Genomic DNA, 18834 nt, shown 5'->3' with positions numbered 1-18834 from the left:
CCTATGACCTTTCTGTGATGTCATAGTTTCCTGGTGTGGCTGCTGTGTGCATGCAGAGGAAGATGATGTGGGGGGAGAGGCAGTGGAGGGCCATGACCAGTACAGCAAGGGTGCCACATGTGTTTGACTGCAGTGTCACATGGGGGCATAAAAGCTGTGTGTGGGAGTGCTTGATTGGCCATGTATTTGGGTGGGGCCATGTTTTCTGGGATCTGTGTGCAGATTTGGTGATTGGTTGGACTTGCTATGAAAGCCACGGACATGTCTTTGGGGCTTCACTTGGGCTTCTGCCCTTTTCCTTAGCTGTAGCTCCCACCCCATCCCAGCTGCCACCCAGTGGTGTTAAATACAGAGATACAACAGTTGTACAACAAAGCATAGAATTTCTGCATGGAAACCATTTCTGCTGATTTCAGTTGTGAATTGGAAATAATAATTCAGCCTACATTGATTTTGTCTTACTAGTAAAGACATGGTGAGAAAGTATTTTTAATCTTTTGTTGGAATGTGCACAGAGTGGCTGGGGAAACCCAGCCAGCTGGGCGGGGTATAAATAATAAATTATTACTATTATTATACCTTCATCTGCACTAACTAAACTATTTCACCTGTTGCTGCTATTTCATTTATCAGTTGTTTTTCACCTGTTTTCCTGATATATAGTTTTATATTTTATAGCATTGTTTCAAAGCTTATAGCATTGTTTTTTGTCATATTTTACATGAGTTAAATTCAATTTTAATTTTAATTTGATTTTTGTCATATTTTACATGAGTTAAATTTAAATAGTTTACCTGGTACCCAATTCCCCAAACGATGAATTAATGAAAAGCACACTCTCCCCGTCTCTAAAAAATATCTAGCCACAAATAAGGCATAGCCGAGAGGAGCAACTCCATGATGATAAATAATAATCCCTGGTCCTTTAGGGAGATGTTCCATGCCAGTAACTTCATAACCTGAAAATAATACGAAATGCAACAAAGAAATATCGCAACCATTATTGGTGGAAATCAGAGTGGTTCAGAAAAAAAATGAAATTTAAGATCAGGTTAAAAGCTCTGTTATATGCTTTTGAATTATGAAGCTGGAGGAGACTCTTGAGAGTCCCATGGACTGTAAGAAGATCAAACCTATCCATTCTTAAGGAAATCAGCCCTGAGTGCTCACTGGAAGGACAGATCCTGAAGCTGAGGCTCCAGTACTTTGGCCACCTCATGAGAAGAGAAGACTCCCTGGAAAAGACCCTGATATTGGGAATGATTGAGGGCACAAGGAGAAGGGGTCGACAGAGGACGAGATGGTTGGACAGTGTTCTCGAAGCTACCAGCATGAATCTGACCGAACCGCGGGAGGCAGTGGAAGACCGGAGTGCCTAGCATGTTCTGGTCCATGGGGTCACAAAGAGTCGGACACGACTAAATGACTAAACAACAACAACAATATGCTCCAGCATTCTGGATGCTAGGTTGTCATCATTTCTCTGTGGTGCTCCCTTAATGAATAAAGGGATTTCTCCTCTCCTGGAATGTGCCCTCCTTGCTTCCTTTTGAGCACAGCTGGAAACATTTTTGCCCAGACTTTGAGTGAGCTAAAACTGTGTTTTGCTGTTTTAGTCTACTTTAAGCTTTTATATGGGGTTTAGCCCTTGAGACAGTTTAATATGTTGTTAAAGTTATACTAATTTTTTCTGAGACTTTTTTAATTTAAAGAGTAGTATCCCCCTTCTGTATGAGAGCTATCTAGGGCCTGCAGTATATTTCTTGCCCGTCCCTAAGAACTCCAACTTCAGGCATCTTCAGACCATTCTCTGAATCTCTTTCTACCAAGTGAGAAAGCTGCTTCCTAGACACCCCCCCCCCGACCATGCCCTAAGTAGCTACACGGTCTCATCCTTATGGCCCAAACTTGGTTTTAGTCGTGTATTTCTGATTTAAGTTTCAACACTTACAGTAACATGAGACTTGTGGGAAGCATTGAGAACATATAAAGAGTCCTATGGATCAGGCCAAAGGCCTCTGTATTAGACCATCCTGTTTCCCGCAGTGTCCATCTAAATTAGTAGCCATCACCACATCCTGCGCTGGCAAATTCCATAGTTTGTGTACATACAGTGGTACCTTGGGTTACAGATGCTTCAGGGTACAGACGCTTCAGGTTACAGACTCCGCTAACCCAGAAATATTACCTCAGGTTAAGAACTTTGCTTCAGGATGAGAACAGAAATTGTGCTCCGGTGGCACGGCAGCAGCAGGAGGCCCCATTAGCTAAAAGTGATGCTTCAGTTTAAGAACAGTTTCAGGTTACGAACGGACCTCCGGAACGAATTACAGTGGTGCCCCGCAAGACGGACGCCTCGCAAGACGAAAAACCCGCTAGACGAAAGGGTTTTCCGTTTTGGAGGCGCTTCGCAAAACGAATTTCCCTATGGGCTTCCTTCGCAAGACGAAAGCCCATAGGGAAATCTCCAGGGCAGCGGGGAAGCGCAGCGCGTCTTCCCCACTGTCCTCGGACCTCCTCCGAAGGCTGGCGGTGGGGAGAAAAGCCCTTCTCCGCACCGCCAGCCTGGCAAGCGGTCTCCATAGGAACGCATTAATTGATTTTCAATGCATTCCTATGGGAAACCGTGCTTCGCAAGACGAAAAACTCGCAAGAAGAAAAAACTTGCGGAACGAATTAATTTCGTCTTGCGAGGCACCACTCTAAGTATTTAACCCGAGGTACCACTGTACATAAATAAATAGCCATGCCTTTGTTTTGATCCTTATGTAGCCAACCCAAACTTGTAGCTGTTGTGACTCTGAGGGGGGTTCAGAGGTCCAGTCCGGATTCACTGTGGCAACTATTGTTCCATTGCTTCAAGCCTGAAATTCTGATCCCGTCCTATGAAATTATAGTGACTCATAAGGAAGAATTATTGCTATGAAAGAAACTTTTACTCACCATGCCATATCTTTCCATATATATCTACAATATGAGCAATAAATTTCCTTGGCTTTTTCCAAATTTTGCTATCAGGACCAGTTTCTTGGTGCTTATTCATCTTCATGTAAACATATAGCCCAAATGAGCAAGCACAGCCAACCAAATATATATCTATCATTAATGAAGAAAGCAAAATCAGAAGCTTACGAAACCACCAAGGGTGAACCACTGAGCTCAGGTATTCTTCTAAATAAGGAAAACTAATCAAGTTTTGCAGAATTTGAGTAAACCAGGTCATTGTTTCCTGATCTGAAGCACCAAGCGTATGCCAATGAAATAAATATATGAAGTGAAATTTTCTTCAGTTGTGATGCTATTTCCCCCACTGTTTACCTGGAAAACAGAAAATGCAGTACATTGGTTTGATCTGTTATCCCAGAAACATTCATGAATACATGAAAATCTCATGCTGCTTAATATTTTCCTAGTTTAACCCACTGTAACTTGCCAAGTTGCCGTATTGTGTTTCCAACGTCCATCATGGAGACTTCCAAAATTACAAATATATGACTTCATCATTTATCTGTTGTAAAGCAAGCTGGTTTCATTCCACTGCTGAAGGTTTTTGTTTGTTTTGTTTTGTTTTTTGCATTTTCAAAAACAGTAACAGAGAGCATCTTTTATCCAACATAGGCATGATGCCTTGAAGTAAAGTTGAAGGTCTGGCAGGGCAAACCTCCTCTTTCTTTTCATCAAGCATAATTTTAAATTTTACTCTGGGCTTCATTCCCTGCCATATGAACCTGAATACTTTTTTCTGCCACTCTATGAAACATCAAATATCATTTATAATTGGAAGGACATACATTTTGATGGCCAAAACAGTGATAGCTTCATTGTCTCCCATATTTCCAAATCTTTCTTGCTTTCTAAGCTTTTAAATAGTTGTCTTGATAGATATTATGTTTTTTTATTGTTAACCAAATCCCCAGATATTTTATTTTTGTTTCTATTTCCCACCCACATTCCGATTCAATGTCTTTTTTTGTTTGATTATTCTTTATTTTTTTAGCAGCATCTTGATTTTCCCTTTATTTTGTTTGCAGCCAGCCAATTTTACAAATCTACTTATCCCTTCTGTCACCTCCAGTATGCTCATTCTGGGTTGTTCTAAGGTTAATACGATGTCATCCGCGAATGCTTTCAATTTGTAATTTTGCTGGCCCACTGTTGTTACATTGATTTTATTGTTAATCCTTATATTTTGAGCCAGTACTTCTAATATTAATATAAATAACAGCGGGGACATTGAGCAACCTTGCCTCACCCCTTTATATATCATACATTTTCCTGATGTGTTGTTTACAATTATATTGGCCGTCTGCTCATTATAGATTGATTTTATACTTTTTATAAAGGTCTCCCCAACCCCCACTGCTGGAGTATTAAGGAAAGTGAGAAAGGGTCACTTCTCCAAGAGCCTGGCAAGGCGCTCTGCAGCCGCAGATATATCATGTGATGTATTGAGATATTGTGGTATTTAGCTGGTAATATATTGTGATGTTATAAACCTGATATCGCCCAGCCCTAAAGCACATTGAAAGACAGACAGCATTTCTCTCTCTCTCTCTCTCTCTCTCTCTCTCTCTCTCTCTCTCTCTCTCTCTCTCTCTGCTGATGCCTGCACAGGAAGTGACATATAGCACAACTACTAGCACATTTGCAAATGAAGCAGGGTCCAGTATGGTTTCAAACTGAATGAGAGACTTTGATGAGGTTCCTGCATTGCAGGGGGTTGACTAGATGACCCTTGGGACCTTTCCAACTCTACACTTTATGATTCACTGAACAAAAACTTTTACTTACATTCCTGGTAAGCCTAAATTGCCTTTGCTTCAGTCACCTCTCTCTGGGAGCAGCAGAAGTCTTGTCTGGTGCACTTTTCCATAGGCTGATTTCCACCCCTATGGAGACATGTCCCTTTATGTGGCAGTTTAAAGAGACTCTGATGGGTGTGCCATCTGTATGAGGAAATGAAGAATTGTGAAAAAGAGGGAGGGCTTGTGGAGGCTGCTTCTTGGAAGTTGTGGTCATTTTAATTAAATGTAAGTTATGGGGTCAAGATGTGCTTGCAAAATATCCTGCAATACGTAAACCTTGATAACATGTTCTGTTTGCAATATTGAATCCTAGCGCTGCATCAGGAAAAGTTTATGCATTGGACCTCTCTCTTTAATTCTCTTTAATTCAGAGCAATAATCACATACACATATGGTGGTCTGTTTTACTCTATTTTTGAGGGGAGAGGTATTCATTGTGACAGAGTAGTAGTACTTTCCTGCATTAAGGGGTTTGATCAACAGGGGAGAAATAATTTGATAGCTTTACCTTGTTTAATTTGTTTGACATGATTAGTTTCTTCTAACTTTTTTTTTTTTTTTTTGGAGTTTTCCACATATGCAATAGCAATCATATTGCACAATAACATACTGTGTCACAGAAAACCAGTTATTGCCTAAGGAGTAAAGGTAGTATTGCGGCACGTGTATTACCTCCCTTTCCTGGTAGCTTCTCGCCCTTCAAATAAGGTACCAGATAGGATCACCCTGCAATACATAAAGTTTATGTATGGTAATCTTGGGGATTACCAGGACGTTGAAGGTTCTATGGAGATCAAAAGCGAGTTCCCAATGGGTTTGCAGCTCCATTTGTTGCTGGACTGACCCGGCTGTCAGACTGTGATCTATGGACTCCAATGCACTCCTGCAGCAGGCTGCCTCAAATTTCCTTCCCAGCGAGCAGCAGATTTCCCAGAAAATAAAACCAAGGAAAATACCTACTGCTTAGGTATTGAAGCCCCAGTAGCAGCCGCCGCAAGGGGGGTGGAAGTATTGGGACCCCTAATGGGAGAGGAAGGGCAGTTGCCACCCCAATACAAGGCCTACTGGGACGTGTCCTGTGAGAAGGAGGCAGACAGTTTGCCTCCACATCGAACTTATGACCGTAAAATAGACTTGCTATCGGGGGCTCAGATGCCCAGAAGCCGATGTCTATTTGATGTCTGAGAAGGAGCTGACATCTCTCAAGGAGTTTCTCGAGAAGAGCCTGGCACGGGATTTTACCCAGCCATCCAAGGCGCCAGAGGGCTCTCCCATGCTGTTTATAAAGAAAAAAGACACACCCAAACTGTGTCTCTGCATGGACTTTCACCAGATTATCTGCATCATGGTGCCCAATCGCTATCCCTTACCATGCATTGGGGATTTGCTAGAGAGGTTGAGGTCTGCAAAGATTTTCATAAAGCTGGATTTAAGGGGGGTGTGGGTGGCGCTGTGGGTTAAACCACAGAGCCTAGGAATTGCTGATCAGGAGGTCAGCGGTTTGAATCCCAGTGACGGGGTGAGCTCCCCTTGCTCGGTCCCAGCTCCTGCCAACCTAGCAGTTTGAAAGCACATCAAAGTGCAAGTAGATAAATAGGTACCGCTCCGGTGGGAAGGCAAACGGTGTTTCCGTGCGCTGCTCTGGTTCGCCAGAAGCGGCTTAGTCAATGCTGGCCACATGACCTGGAAGCTGTACGCTGGCTCCCTCGGCCAATAAAGTGAGATGAGCGCCGCAACCCCAGAGTCGGTCACGACTGGACCTAATGGTCAGGGGTCCCTTTACCTTTACCTTTACAATTTGATACGTATGAGGGAGGGAGATGAGTGGAAGACAACATTCTGCAGTTATGGCAGTTTCAAATACTTGGTCATGCCTTTCGGGTTTCAATCAGGGACAGTGATGTTGCAAGCATTCATCAACCATGTGTTGGAGAACCTGGTGGATATGCAGGTCATTTGTTATCTTCTGATCTATTCCGAGAACCCAGAACAGCATGTACATCACATGACAGCGCTACGAAGGTTGAGAGAGCATTGCCTTTACACAAAGTTGGAGAAATGCCAGTTCCACGTCTCAGAAGTAGAGTTCTTGGGGTACCGTATAACGCCAAGTGAAATGCACATGGATCTGGCCAAGGTGCAGGTGGTAGTGTCGTGGAAGGAGATCAAAACCAAAAAGGACTTGCAAAGGTTTTGGGGGTTTGCGAACTACTATCACAAGTTCGTGTCTGGCTACTCCAGGCTCACGGCACCTCTTACGGACTCCTTGAGGGTAAAATAAAACCCTTCCTGTGGACAGCAGAGGCTCAGCAGGCATTTGAGCAACTCAAGGCCGTATTCACCTCAGAGGAGTATCTAGCCCATGCCGACTCCCAGCATGGTGGTGGAGATCAATGCCTCCAATAGGGCGTTGGGAGTGGTGCTGCTTCAAGAAGACTGGAATGGCGATCTGTGCCCCAGTGGTGTAGTTAGCTGCATGGGCGGGACGAGCTGGGGGGGGCAGGATGATCCGCCGTGCACGCGGCAATGAGCCATTCCGCAGTGTGTGGCGGCGACGAGGCAAGCCCCTCACTGTCTGCCTTTTTGTCACCCCCTTTGTCAGCCCTGGGGCAGACCGCCCCCCACCCCCTTCCTACGCCCGTGCTGTGCCCGTGTGCCTTTGCCAGGTGTGGGCTGGCATCCTGCTTAATAACAGCACGCAAGACTTAATTAACTGGTACATTTACTGCAAGCAGCAGTTAGTCTCTGACTGCTCTATTGGAGTATGTGCTCATCACAGTCAAGTTGACTCTGAAGAGCCCTTCCGGTTTCTGCAGAATATCCTGAACTTCTGACCCTTATGTTTTGGGGCTTGTTTTCTTTCTAGGACTTTCCCTATTCACCTAGTTTTGGGACTAATGGTATTAGTTGCCTCCTCTTCCTGTAAGGAACTACTCGCTCTCCTTTGTGCTGGGCATGACTGTGCTTCTTGTGAGGGCTGGCTGCCTCCAGCCTGCTCTGCCAAAGCAGATAAGCTGCATTCCTTTCAGCTCTCAAAAGAGGGGGATAGACAACCCCCCTGTTTCAACTGTTTGAGAAGTATACAAGCCTCTCTGCTCCCTCTGCATCTGCCTGCATTCTATTTCAGGCAGTATGTCTTTGCTTTGGGCTGGTGTGTTCACAACACCACTCCCTCCCCTATAATCCTCCTCCTCCTGCTCCCCCTCCTCCTGAGGCTCCCTGTCTGTGTTTTCCCACCAGTCATTCTCACTCTCTTCTTCCTCCTCTTGAGAGTTCCCGACTATGCTGCCCCCCCTCCTTCAGCCTCACTTTTGCCATCTTCTTCCACTGCCTTCTCCTTCTCCCTCCACCCTTCTGGGTTTCGGCTTGCTGAGGCACCTGCGGTGGAATTCTACCTGTAACCTAGGGGCATGCACATTTTTAGAATCCTCCGAAGAATTTTCCTCATTCCCATAACCTTTCCAAGAATTTCCCTCATTCCCATAAACTTTCCAAGATACTCAATATTGCAATCTCCTTCCCCTTCAGCCAGAGTCCAGCAACTGTGGCACTTCGTATTCCTTTTCACCTTCCACAATGATTGGTTGTGTGGGGGGGTGCCTCCTTGGGCACTTGATACGGGTGTGCAGGGTTCATGAGTGACAATAAGGACCTATGGAATACAGAGTGTATCTTCATGGAGGTGGGCAAACAAAGCCTGAATGATACATGGCTAATTTGTTCTACTCCTTCAAATGGCCCCACCCTCTGAAGGTCCAACTTCCGGCACCATCCTTTTGTAGACAGTCACACTTGGTTCCCCACCCTTATCTCCTTGCCTTGTTTTCTATGCTTATCCACCTCCCTCTTATATGCGTCTTTCACCTGTTCCAACTGCTCTCGTAGTAAGCTGTGTAGAGCCGCCAATTCCTCTGCCAGATGTTCCGCAGCTGGGACTGACATGTTGTCTTCCTGTCCTGGAAAGGTGTGGGGTGACTTCCCAGGCGGGCAAAGAAGGGAGACTGTTGTGTAGATGGGTCTACAGCACTGTTATATGCAAACACTGCTAGAGCCAGCTTGTTGACCCAATCATCCTGTTGATAGTTCACATAACACCTCAGATAATGTTGCAAGGTCGCGTTCATCCGTTCCGACTTTCCATTGGTCTGTGGGTGGCTCGCTGAAACTGGGAGGTAAACTGTGTTCCTCTGTCTGAGATGACCCTTAGAGCAATCTATGCAGCTTAAACACATGCTCCACGAAAAGTTGAGCCGTCTCCTGTGCCGAGGGCAACTTCTTACAGGGCACAAAATGCGCCATCTTTGAGAACAAGTCCACCACCACCCATATCACCGTCTGCTTCTGTGACCCAGGCAGGTCGGTGATAAAATCCATAGCTATCGCCTCCCATGGTCCTTGAGATGTAGGAAGTGGTTGGAGTAGTGCTGCAGGCACTTCGTGGGGTCTCTTTGCCCGTTGACAAGTCTCACACGCCTTCACATACTCTTTCATTTCCTCCTTCAGCTTTGGTCACCAAAACAGTCTTGTCACTCAGAATAAGGTTTTGTACTGCCCAAAATGCCCTGCAATGGGGCTGTCATGACACAGCTTCAAAACCTTGGCATGGAGCTCCTCCTCTGAGACATATAACGCTGTTCCCTTATACAACAATCCACCTCTTTCAGCAAAGCCATCTGCAGCACTATCCCATCTCTGTATTGCCTCTATGTTCTCCCTTGCAAACCCATCCTCGGCAGTTTGCTTCTGGAAGTTGAGCATCAGCTGCTGAGACCACTGCTATCTGTAGCCGGTCTGAGGATGTGACTCAGCACTAGGGTAGCCTCTTCCAGATACTCCGGTTTCCGTGAAAGAGCATCTGCTTTTTGGTTCTGAGGGCCCACCACATACTGCACTCTGAAGTTGAATCTGGCAAAGAAATGTGCCCACCTTATCTGCCTCTGGTTAAGACACCAAGCCGTCTGCCAGTGTTCTAGATTACGGTGATTGGTGTGGACCTCCACTTTATGTTGTGCCCCCTCCAGGAAGTGTCACCATGTCTCCAGAGTGTCCCATATAGCAAACAATTCCTTCTCCCAGATGGTGTAGTTCTGCTCTGACGGAGTCAGCTTATGCATGACTAAATGGTACAAAAGGTGGTCTTCCACTCATTTTCTTCTCTTATCCTTATCAAGTTATAGGCCCCCCTCAAGTCAAGCTTTGTGAAGATCTTTGCTGACCTCAACCACTCCAGCAAGTTCCCTATACATAGCAAGGGGTAGTGATTGGGCACCGTCACCTGGTTCAGCCTCCTGTAATCATAGCAGAGGCGCAGCTCAGAGTTGTTCCTCTTCTTCATGATAAGCACAGGTGCACTCCAAGGAGCCTTAGAAGGATGGATAAAGCCATGCGCCAAATTCTTCTTCAGAAATTCCTTCAGCTCGGCAAACTGCTTCTGACATGGAATAAAGACAACTAATGGGCAGCTGGGCCCCTGGCAGCAATTCGATTTTGCAGTCATAAGGCCTATGGGGTGGTAATCTATCAGCTTCCTTCTCACAGAACACATCTTGATAGGCCTTGTAGGGAGGGGGTAATTGTCCTTCGTTCCCCATGAGGGCTCCTAGGGCCTCTGCCCCTCCAACCTCTGCCCTCTCTGGCCCCCTTCCACCTAGGCAGTGTAGGCGGCAATAGGCCGAGGCAAAGGTTATGGATCTCTGCCCCCAAGCGATCACAGGATCGTGCCGGGATAGCCACGTCATTCCCAGCACCACAGGGTGAGTTGCCAACCTTGTGATGTGGAATGCGATTGTCTCTCTCTGGCTCGGCAACCCCAGGCGTACCGGCATCATAGCCTCAGATACACCTGCAGCTAGCAAGGGCCACCCATCAATGGTCTGTACTTCTAGCAGGGGCTCCAACCTCTGCATGGCCATCTGCAGCCTCTCCACAAAGTCCAAGTCTATAAAATCTGTAGACGCTCCTGAATCTATGAGTGTGCACACTTGTTCACTGCCCCCATCCGGAAACTAGCATGGCGTACACTGTCCGTCCCCCAAACACTTGAGATTTTCCTCTTGGGGATGGTAACAACGGAGGTCCCAAAAAACAAAAGAGTTTACTACTTTATGCCACTACTGCAGCTAGAACCTTATTGACACAAAGGTAGAGAACAAGTGTAGTACTCACTAAGGAAGAATGGTAGTGTAAAATGTTGGAATATACTGAACTGGCTGGCCTGATGAACAGCATAAGAGAAAATGGAGATAAGGAATATAAGTAGGAATGGATAAGGTTTATTAACTATTTCAAGACAAATACATAGCTTAGCAGGCCTCGTGTAAATCCAGCAGAGTTGAAATAGATAGAGTATTTAGTTGATACCAAATTGGATGATTAAAAAGATGTGGATTACGTGGAGTAGTAGAAAAGTAAAAGGAACCAGGAAAAGTGTGGAAGGGAAGCATATGGTATATGTATACATGCTGTATTTGGTATGAAGCTGTATGTGGGACAGGGGGGTGGGAGGGAAAGGGAGGGGGTTAAATATGCTCTCTGTTATTGTTTTAGAAAATGCAATTTTTAAAAATTATTTTAAAGCCCACTCTAGACCTAACAGAATGCAAAAACTATAGACTGGTCACTGACACCTCTTTTTTGCCAAAGGAGATGGAAAGGGTGATTGTGAAGCAACTGTAGGCATTTCTGGATGAAAATGATTTTCTAGATTCATTAAATTCTAGGTTCAGACCTGAATTCAGAACTGAATCAGCCTTGGTCGCCTTGATGGATTACCTTCATCATAAAATGAATCAACTGCAAGGCCAGGTTCCCACTTGAGCACTGTGCTCCAGGTGTTGGTTGGTAACTTGAGGCTATATTTCTGTAATGTGTTCTGTGTGGAACTGCCCTTGGGCCTGATGAAGAAATACCAGCAGGTGTAGAATAGGTGGCTAGATTGCTGATGGAGGCATCTGACCGAGATTATGTGACACCATGGGGCAATTTGGCCAAGCAACCCTTGCTGACTGAAGTATTGTTTCCCCTCACACAAAAATTTCCTTGCACCTTTAAAGAAACAAGAAGACAACATCATTGGAAGAAGGTATTAACGTTTATTTCTCAAAAAACATGAAAGTGATAAGAAAGTAGCCAAGACACACAAGCCCACCAACCCTTGCAAAGGCCAACTAGGTAAAGGTTCTTTTAGGCACATTGCTGTAGGGGGGAAAAGGCACCTGTTTTTTAAGGGACCGGGGTGCACGAAATCAGTGCTAGCTGGTGCCTGTTGGGATGGGTAGTGCAGAAGGCAGGAATGCCAACAGGAAGGAAACCCAGAGCCACTGATTCTAGTGATGCCCCCAGTCCTTGTCCATGCTGAGTACTACAATGGCAACAGAAACTGAGGAGGAGGAAACTGCCAGGCAGTGGCATCCCCATGTCATATGTGTGAAGGCAGGCAGAAAGGGCCTGGCAGAAGGGCTGGTGAATGAAAAAGAGATAGAAGAATTTCTTTAAAAATATGGATTACAAAAAATTTCTGAACAAAGTAAAGTGATTTTGAACCAGAAGATAACTGAGCAAGAAATAGAGGGAGCCATTCAAAATATGCAATTGGGAAAATCTCCAGGACCAGATGGATTGACTTCCAGATACTACAAAGCTTTGAAAGAATGGCTTGTACAACCGCTGAAGGAAGTCTGTAATGAAATTTTAGAGGGGAAGAAGGCACCCGAATCGTGGAAAGAAGCGTATATTACACTTATACCAAAATCGGAGACTGAGAAGGACCAGATTAAGAACTACCGCCCTATATCATTACTTAATGTGGATTACAAAATTTTTGCAGACATTTTGGCAAAAAGACTGAAGAGAGTTTTGGTGGGAGAGATTCACAAAGACCAGGCGGGCTTTCTTCCAGGAAGACATTTATCTGACAATGTGAGAAACATAATAGATATTGTGGAATTTTTAGAAGCCAATATTAATACTAAGGCAGTATTAATATTTGTGGACGCGGAGAAAGCCTTTGACAATATCTCTTGGAGCTTTATGAAAAAGAATCTTGAAGGGATGGGGGTAGGCCAAGGTTTTGAGAATGGTATAGGTGCAATTTATTCTGAACAAAAAGCAAAATTAATTGTAAATAACGTGGTTACTGAAGAATTTGCTATTGAAAAAGGGACACGACAGGGGTGCCCAATATCCCCATTACTTTTTATATCTGTCTTGGAGGTTTTATTAAATATGATCAGAGGGGACCAGCTGGTTAAAGGGATTCAGGTCGGAGCTAAACAATACAAACTGAGAGCGTTTGCAGATGACCTAGTATTAACTTTACAAGAGCCAGACACTAGTACGAAAAGAGTTTTAGAGCTAATACAAGTATTTGGTCAAGTAGCAGGTTTTAAGCTGAATAAACAGAAAACGAAAGTACTGGAGAAAAATCTAACAGTTGCTGAAAGAGAGAGGTTTCATAGTGAAACCGGTTTAATGGTAGCAAAGAAAGTGAAATACCTGGGGATTAATTTGACATCTAAGAATGTGAACTTATTTAAAGACAATTATGAGAAATGTTGGACAGAAGTTAAGAAAGATTTAGAAATATGGTCAAATTTGAGACTTTCCTTGTTAGGCCGAATTGCTGTTATTAAGATGAATGTTTTGCCGAGAATGTTGTTTTTGTTTCAAACATTGCAGATTGTGGATAAAATGGATTGTTTCAAGAGGTGGCAGAAAGACATATCTAGATTTGTCTGGCAGGGCAAAAAGCCCAGAATAAAATTTAAGATATTAACTGATGCAAAAGAAAGAGGGGGGTTTGCCCTGCCGGACTTAAAATTGTATTATGAATCAGCGGCTTTTTGCTGGCTGAAAAACTGGCTGCTTCTTGAGAACACAGACATTTTGGATCTGGAAGGGTTCAATAATAGGTTTGGTTGGCATGCATATATATGGTATGACAAGGTTAAAATTCACCAAGGTTTCAAAAACCATATTGTTAGGAAAGCACTATATAATGTTTGGATTCGGTATAAAGATCTGTTGGAAAACAAAACCCCTAGGTGGCTGTCACCAATGGAAGCTAAGGAAGTGAAAAAACTTAATATGGAATCTAAATGGCCAAAATACTGGGAAATTATAGAACAAGAGGAGGGAAAAGTGAAATTGCAGAGCTATGAGAAATTGAAGTCTAAAGTAAGAGACTGGCTTCATTATTACCAGATAAATGAAGTTTTCAAACAGGACAGGAAAATTGGCTTTCAGGTGGAGAGATCAAAATTAGAAACAGAATTGTTGGAACCCAATACTAAGAATTTGTCAAGAATGTATAACTTGCTGTTGAAATGGAATACACAGGATGAGATGGTTAAATCAGCTATGATTAAATGGGCACAAGACATTGGTCATGACATTATGTTTGCTGACTGGGAACAGTTATGGACTACCGGTATAAAGTTTACGGCATGTAATGCCTTAAGAGAGAACATTATGAAAATGATTTATAGGTGGTACATGATCCCAGTCAAGCTTGCAAAAATCTATCATACGCCCAATAATAAATGCTGGAAATGTAATGAAACTGAAGGTACTTTCTACCATCTTTGGTGGACGTGCCCAAGGATCAAGGCCTTCTGGGAAATGATCTATAATGAAATTAAGAAGGTCCTTAAGTGTACCTTTCATAAGAAACCAGAGGCCTTTCTCCTGGGCATGGTAGGCCAATTGGTGTCAAGGAAAGATAGGACGTTCTTTATGTATGCTACAACAGCAGCAAGAGTTCTTTTAGCAAAGTATTGGAAGACACAAGAACTACCCACGCTGGAAGAGTGGCAGACGAAGGTGATAGACTATATGGGACTGGGCGAGATGACTGGCAGAATCCGCGACCAAGGAAAAGAGACGGTGGAAGAAGATTGGAAGAAATTTAAAGTTTATCTTAAGAACTGTTGTAAAATTAATGAGTGCTAAAATGTCATGGGTAATGTACAACAGAATTGCAGTGACAAATAATTGGGTAAGAGAAAAGGGATTAAAGAAAGTGAATTATAAGTAATTGAAATTAGGGGTTGCTGGAAAAGTTTAAAACAGGGATGCAGAAAAGGGAGGTATGGGGAAGTCGTTGAAACAAGGTTTAAGGAAAAGAGGTTATGAAATTATACGTGTTTATATGTTTGTTTGTTTATGTATTGTCAGTTGTATTGTGTTTTAATATATGTTGAAAAATTAATAAAAATTTATATATATATAAAAAAGAAAGGGCCTGGCAGAAGGCCGGTTACCGTTTTATCAGCTTTAATTGCACAGCCTGAATTTGCCTCATCCACCCTAATGCAACAGATCCCACTGGCCAAGTGGTCTATCTCAACACACCTGAATGCCTAGAACTAGTGGCTTTGTATAGGGAAGCAACTGAAAAAATGAGAGCTTGCAAAAGGACTAGAGAAGGATCATGTTTCATTTATCTTTTTATCTTTTGCCTTTCCTTCCTTTCCTTGGAACAGCCTATTCAGGAGAAGCCAGTTGTTTCTCCAATATGGTAGTGAAGGGAACAGAAAGAATATGGGAAATAACTGCTTCAAAATTGTACAAGGGCTTCCTGGTATTTGACTTGGTTGCTTTAAGTCAGGTATTTGACTTGGTTGCTTTAAGTCATTCCTGGTATTTGACTTGGTTGCTTTAAGTCAGGATCAAAGTACTTATCATGATGCAGCAGATGAGCGAGGAAGATAGTGGCAAGATGGATGTGATTCAAACACATTGATGGAGCCAGTCCTTCTTGTCTGCGTATACTGTGCTGACCTCATTCCCAACTTGCCTTTCCCTCTCTACCTCCAGCTACTGCTGTCATTCATCATTGTGCCATACAGTGGCATGTAAGAAAATGTGTTCTGCAGTTGCTGTGCCTCCTTAATGGCTTGGGAAACACCCACACCTCCAACTAAGCTGGCGTGGTTTTGAAATGGGGTGACACACCCCACTAAGGTGATATCCACCCTGGATTGTGGAAACTTTCACTATGTGGGCAGTGAGAACATCAATCAATGATGCTATCAGGGTGGCAAGAATGGCGCCACTGCTGAATGAATACCACATAAACATTGCAACAAGTGTGATTGATTTCCCCATGACTGCTTACTTGGATATTTTCTGTAGATATTTCTGCAGATTCCATTATTCTAGCATCATTATTTTAGTAAAAGGAACCAGTCACGTTGAGGAATTTTGTCAAAAAGCAGGATATAAATCTAAATAAATTAAACCGTGTAAAGACTAAGAAGCATACTGCGACTAAACTTGCACCAAATTATTATTGCCGTGGCGCAATCTACATCCATGGCACTTTGCAAATGACTCTAATTGTCAGGCCTGAGGAATCTCTCCCTCCCTTCCTGATGTTTTCAAGGAGCCAGGAGAAAACAAGAAGGCTTTTAAGTATGATTTATTCAGTCACTGCTGTAACACAAAGAATTCCAGTCTTTACACCATCATGGAATTATTCATTCTGACTCCTCCTCATTTCCCCTCCCCCAGCAGCATCGACTCCTATGGAAGCTTTCCATTGCCAAACATTGTTGCGTACGCTGCTCTGGTACCCGCAGCGAATGCTGCATCCTAGGGGATGGAGGATCTCCCATCTCTGCCTGGTTTTCTTTCTCATAGTTTGGCTGCAATTCAAAGCTGTCTCTCTCCCCCCTGTCAGCTCCAGGAGAAGTGGGGGGGGGGGAGAGATTCCTCTCATCTGTCTGCTTCTTCATTCCAGTCCCTGACACCAAAACTGTCAGGCATCATAAAGAATATCTACCTCTCATCTCTATAATAACATTCCCCAACACATCCAATGATTTTCAGATCGAAAGCTTGGGCCTTTGTTCACATCATCTTCAGGAACAAATGCCCAACAAATTCTTAAATCCTGATCAGCCTACTCTGGTATTAATAATTGAGGCTATGGCAGAAAGAAATCAGCTAAGATGGAAACTTGAGTCTTTCAGGAGCTAAAAGATAAAGATGTGTGTGTGTGTAAGTGTAAGCCTGGTTGCTCCAGCAACTCTGGGCAGCTAAGAACATAATAAAAACACAGCAACACATCATCGATTAAAAGCTTCCTGATACAGGATTGCATTCAGATGTCTTCAGAAATTTGTGTAGTTGTTTATCTATTTGACATCAGATGAGGGTGTTCCACAGGGCGGGAGCCACTCCCAACTACGAAGGCAGCTTGCCTGATTCCTTGTAACATCACGTCTTGCAGTGAGGGAACCGCCAGAAGGCCCTCAGAACTGGATCTTAGTTCACGGGCTGAATGATGAGGGTGGAGACACTCCTCAGGTATACAGTGGCAGGGCCATTTAGGGCTTTAAATGTTAACACCAACACCAACACTTTGAATTGTGCTCAGAAATGTACAGGGAGCCAATATAGATCTTCCAGGCTGGGTGTTATATGGTGCCACCGGCCGCTTCTTATCACCAGTCTAGCTACCAGAATCAACACAGAATTAACCTGTGCATCCATGGACAGATGTGAGTTCAAAATGACCCCAAGGTTGTGCACCTGATCCTGATTATTCAATACCTTCTGAATAATTCTATTATTCAATATATGGCAGCACGGCTTAGGTTTGCAAAGTTGCATCCGAAAAAACCACAAGACTTCTAGAACAATGTCCTTTGGACAGATGAGACCAAAGTGGAGATGTCTGGCCTTAATGCACAGCACTACCTTTGGCGAAAACCAAACAGCATATCAGCACAAGCAGCATGGGGTGGTGATTTGGGCTTGTTTTGTAGGCACAGGAGCTGGGAATCTTGTAGTCATTGAGTCAACCATGAACTCCTCTGTATACCAAAGTATTCTAGAGTCAAATGTGAGGCAATTTGCTGACAGCTATAGCTTGGCCAAAATTGGGTCATGCTGTTAACAGGACAAGGATCCCAAGCATACCAGGAAATCTACCACAGAATGACTGGAAAAGAACAGAATCAATGACCTAGTCAAAGTCCAGACCTCAGACCAATTGAAATGCTGCACAAGACCTTGAGATAGATGTGCATTAACAGATGCCAGCAAACTTCAATGAGCTGAAGTGATGTGAGAGACTGATAAAGTCCTACGGAAAATGATAGCTTCTTATTGTTGCTAAATGTGGTTTTACAAGCTATTTAATAATAAGATGTACTTAGTTTTTCACACATGGCTTTTCCATATTGTCTTTATTTCTGTTAATAAATGGTATGGTGTAATGTGTCATTTGTTGTTGTTCATCTGAGGGTGTGTGTGTGTATAATCACATTTTTAAATGTGGAATTGTTTCCAATGTAGTAAACATTCATATAGATTTGTTTTGGGATGCCTCATAGGAATCATAGAATAATAGAGTTGGGGTGAACCACAAGGGTCAACTGTGCTGAATCATTCCTTTTCGAGAGCAGATGCGCCTCATGTCTTCCTCCACAGACATCCTATTGGGAGAAAGCCAGCTAATGGGTGCTAGACGAGCAGGCCTCTGAGTTCCTGGGCCCTTGACCAGGACCTGCCAGCCACAGCTGCTTTGTTGACCCCTTGGGATAACTCTGTGTACCTGCAGAGGTCTGCAGAACACAGGTTCAAACCAAGTGAAAGTTTATCTCTCTTGTTACAGTCAACAGGCCTTAAACCTGTTCAACGTTGACTGTATTGTTTCCTACATTGTCCTTTGCTTTTTCTTTGAGAAAAAGCATTTTAGTTGCACTTGCTCTGATGTTGTTAATGCTCTCTAAGTGATACTCTTCAGTTGGAAAAAGGTGTTCTAAAGTTGTTGCTCTAAAATTTTACTGATGTTCTATTTCATATAGTATCATGATTATGTTGTCCAGGTCCTGAGACTCTATTAGCATGCACAAGAACATCTTCATATGGGATGAGCTCCACTTTCAAACTGCTCAGCCATTTTGCAAGGAAGGCAGCCATGTCTGTCCCCTCTTCTTGCTCTGGGACCCCCTTCCATCTCAGATTCCTTCCCTTGACCCCAGTCAAGGGAATATTCAACTTGAATATTCCTCAAGTTGAA

The 18834-nt window shown here is 43.6% G+C and overlaps 1 long non-coding RNA gene across 1 annotated transcript; it reads right to left on the bottom strand.

Moving 5' to 3' along the window:
* Window positions 1–829: 829 nt before the first annotated feature.
* Window positions 830–6284, bottom strand: LOC310755096. Its single transcript, XR_014544153.1, has 3 exons — window positions 5314–6284; window positions 4792–4946; window positions 830–959 (listed from the first exon to the last, which is right to left on the bottom strand). It is a non-coding gene; the product is annotated as an uncharacterized lncRNA (long non-coding RNA).
* Between the last annotated feature and the right edge of the window lie 12550 nt (window positions 6285–18834).

The sequence above is a fragment of the Podarcis filfolensis genome, assembly GCF_964270895.1.
Source record: "Podarcis filfolensis genome assembly, contig: HAP1_SCAFFOLD_172, whole genome shotgun sequence".
NCBI classification, from domain to species: Eukaryota; Metazoa; Chordata; class Lepidosauria; order Squamata; family Lacertidae; genus Podarcis; species Podarcis filfolensis.
The sequence above is the reverse complement of the archived record's forward strand: the minus strand, read 5'-3'. Positions and strand labels throughout refer to the sequence as shown.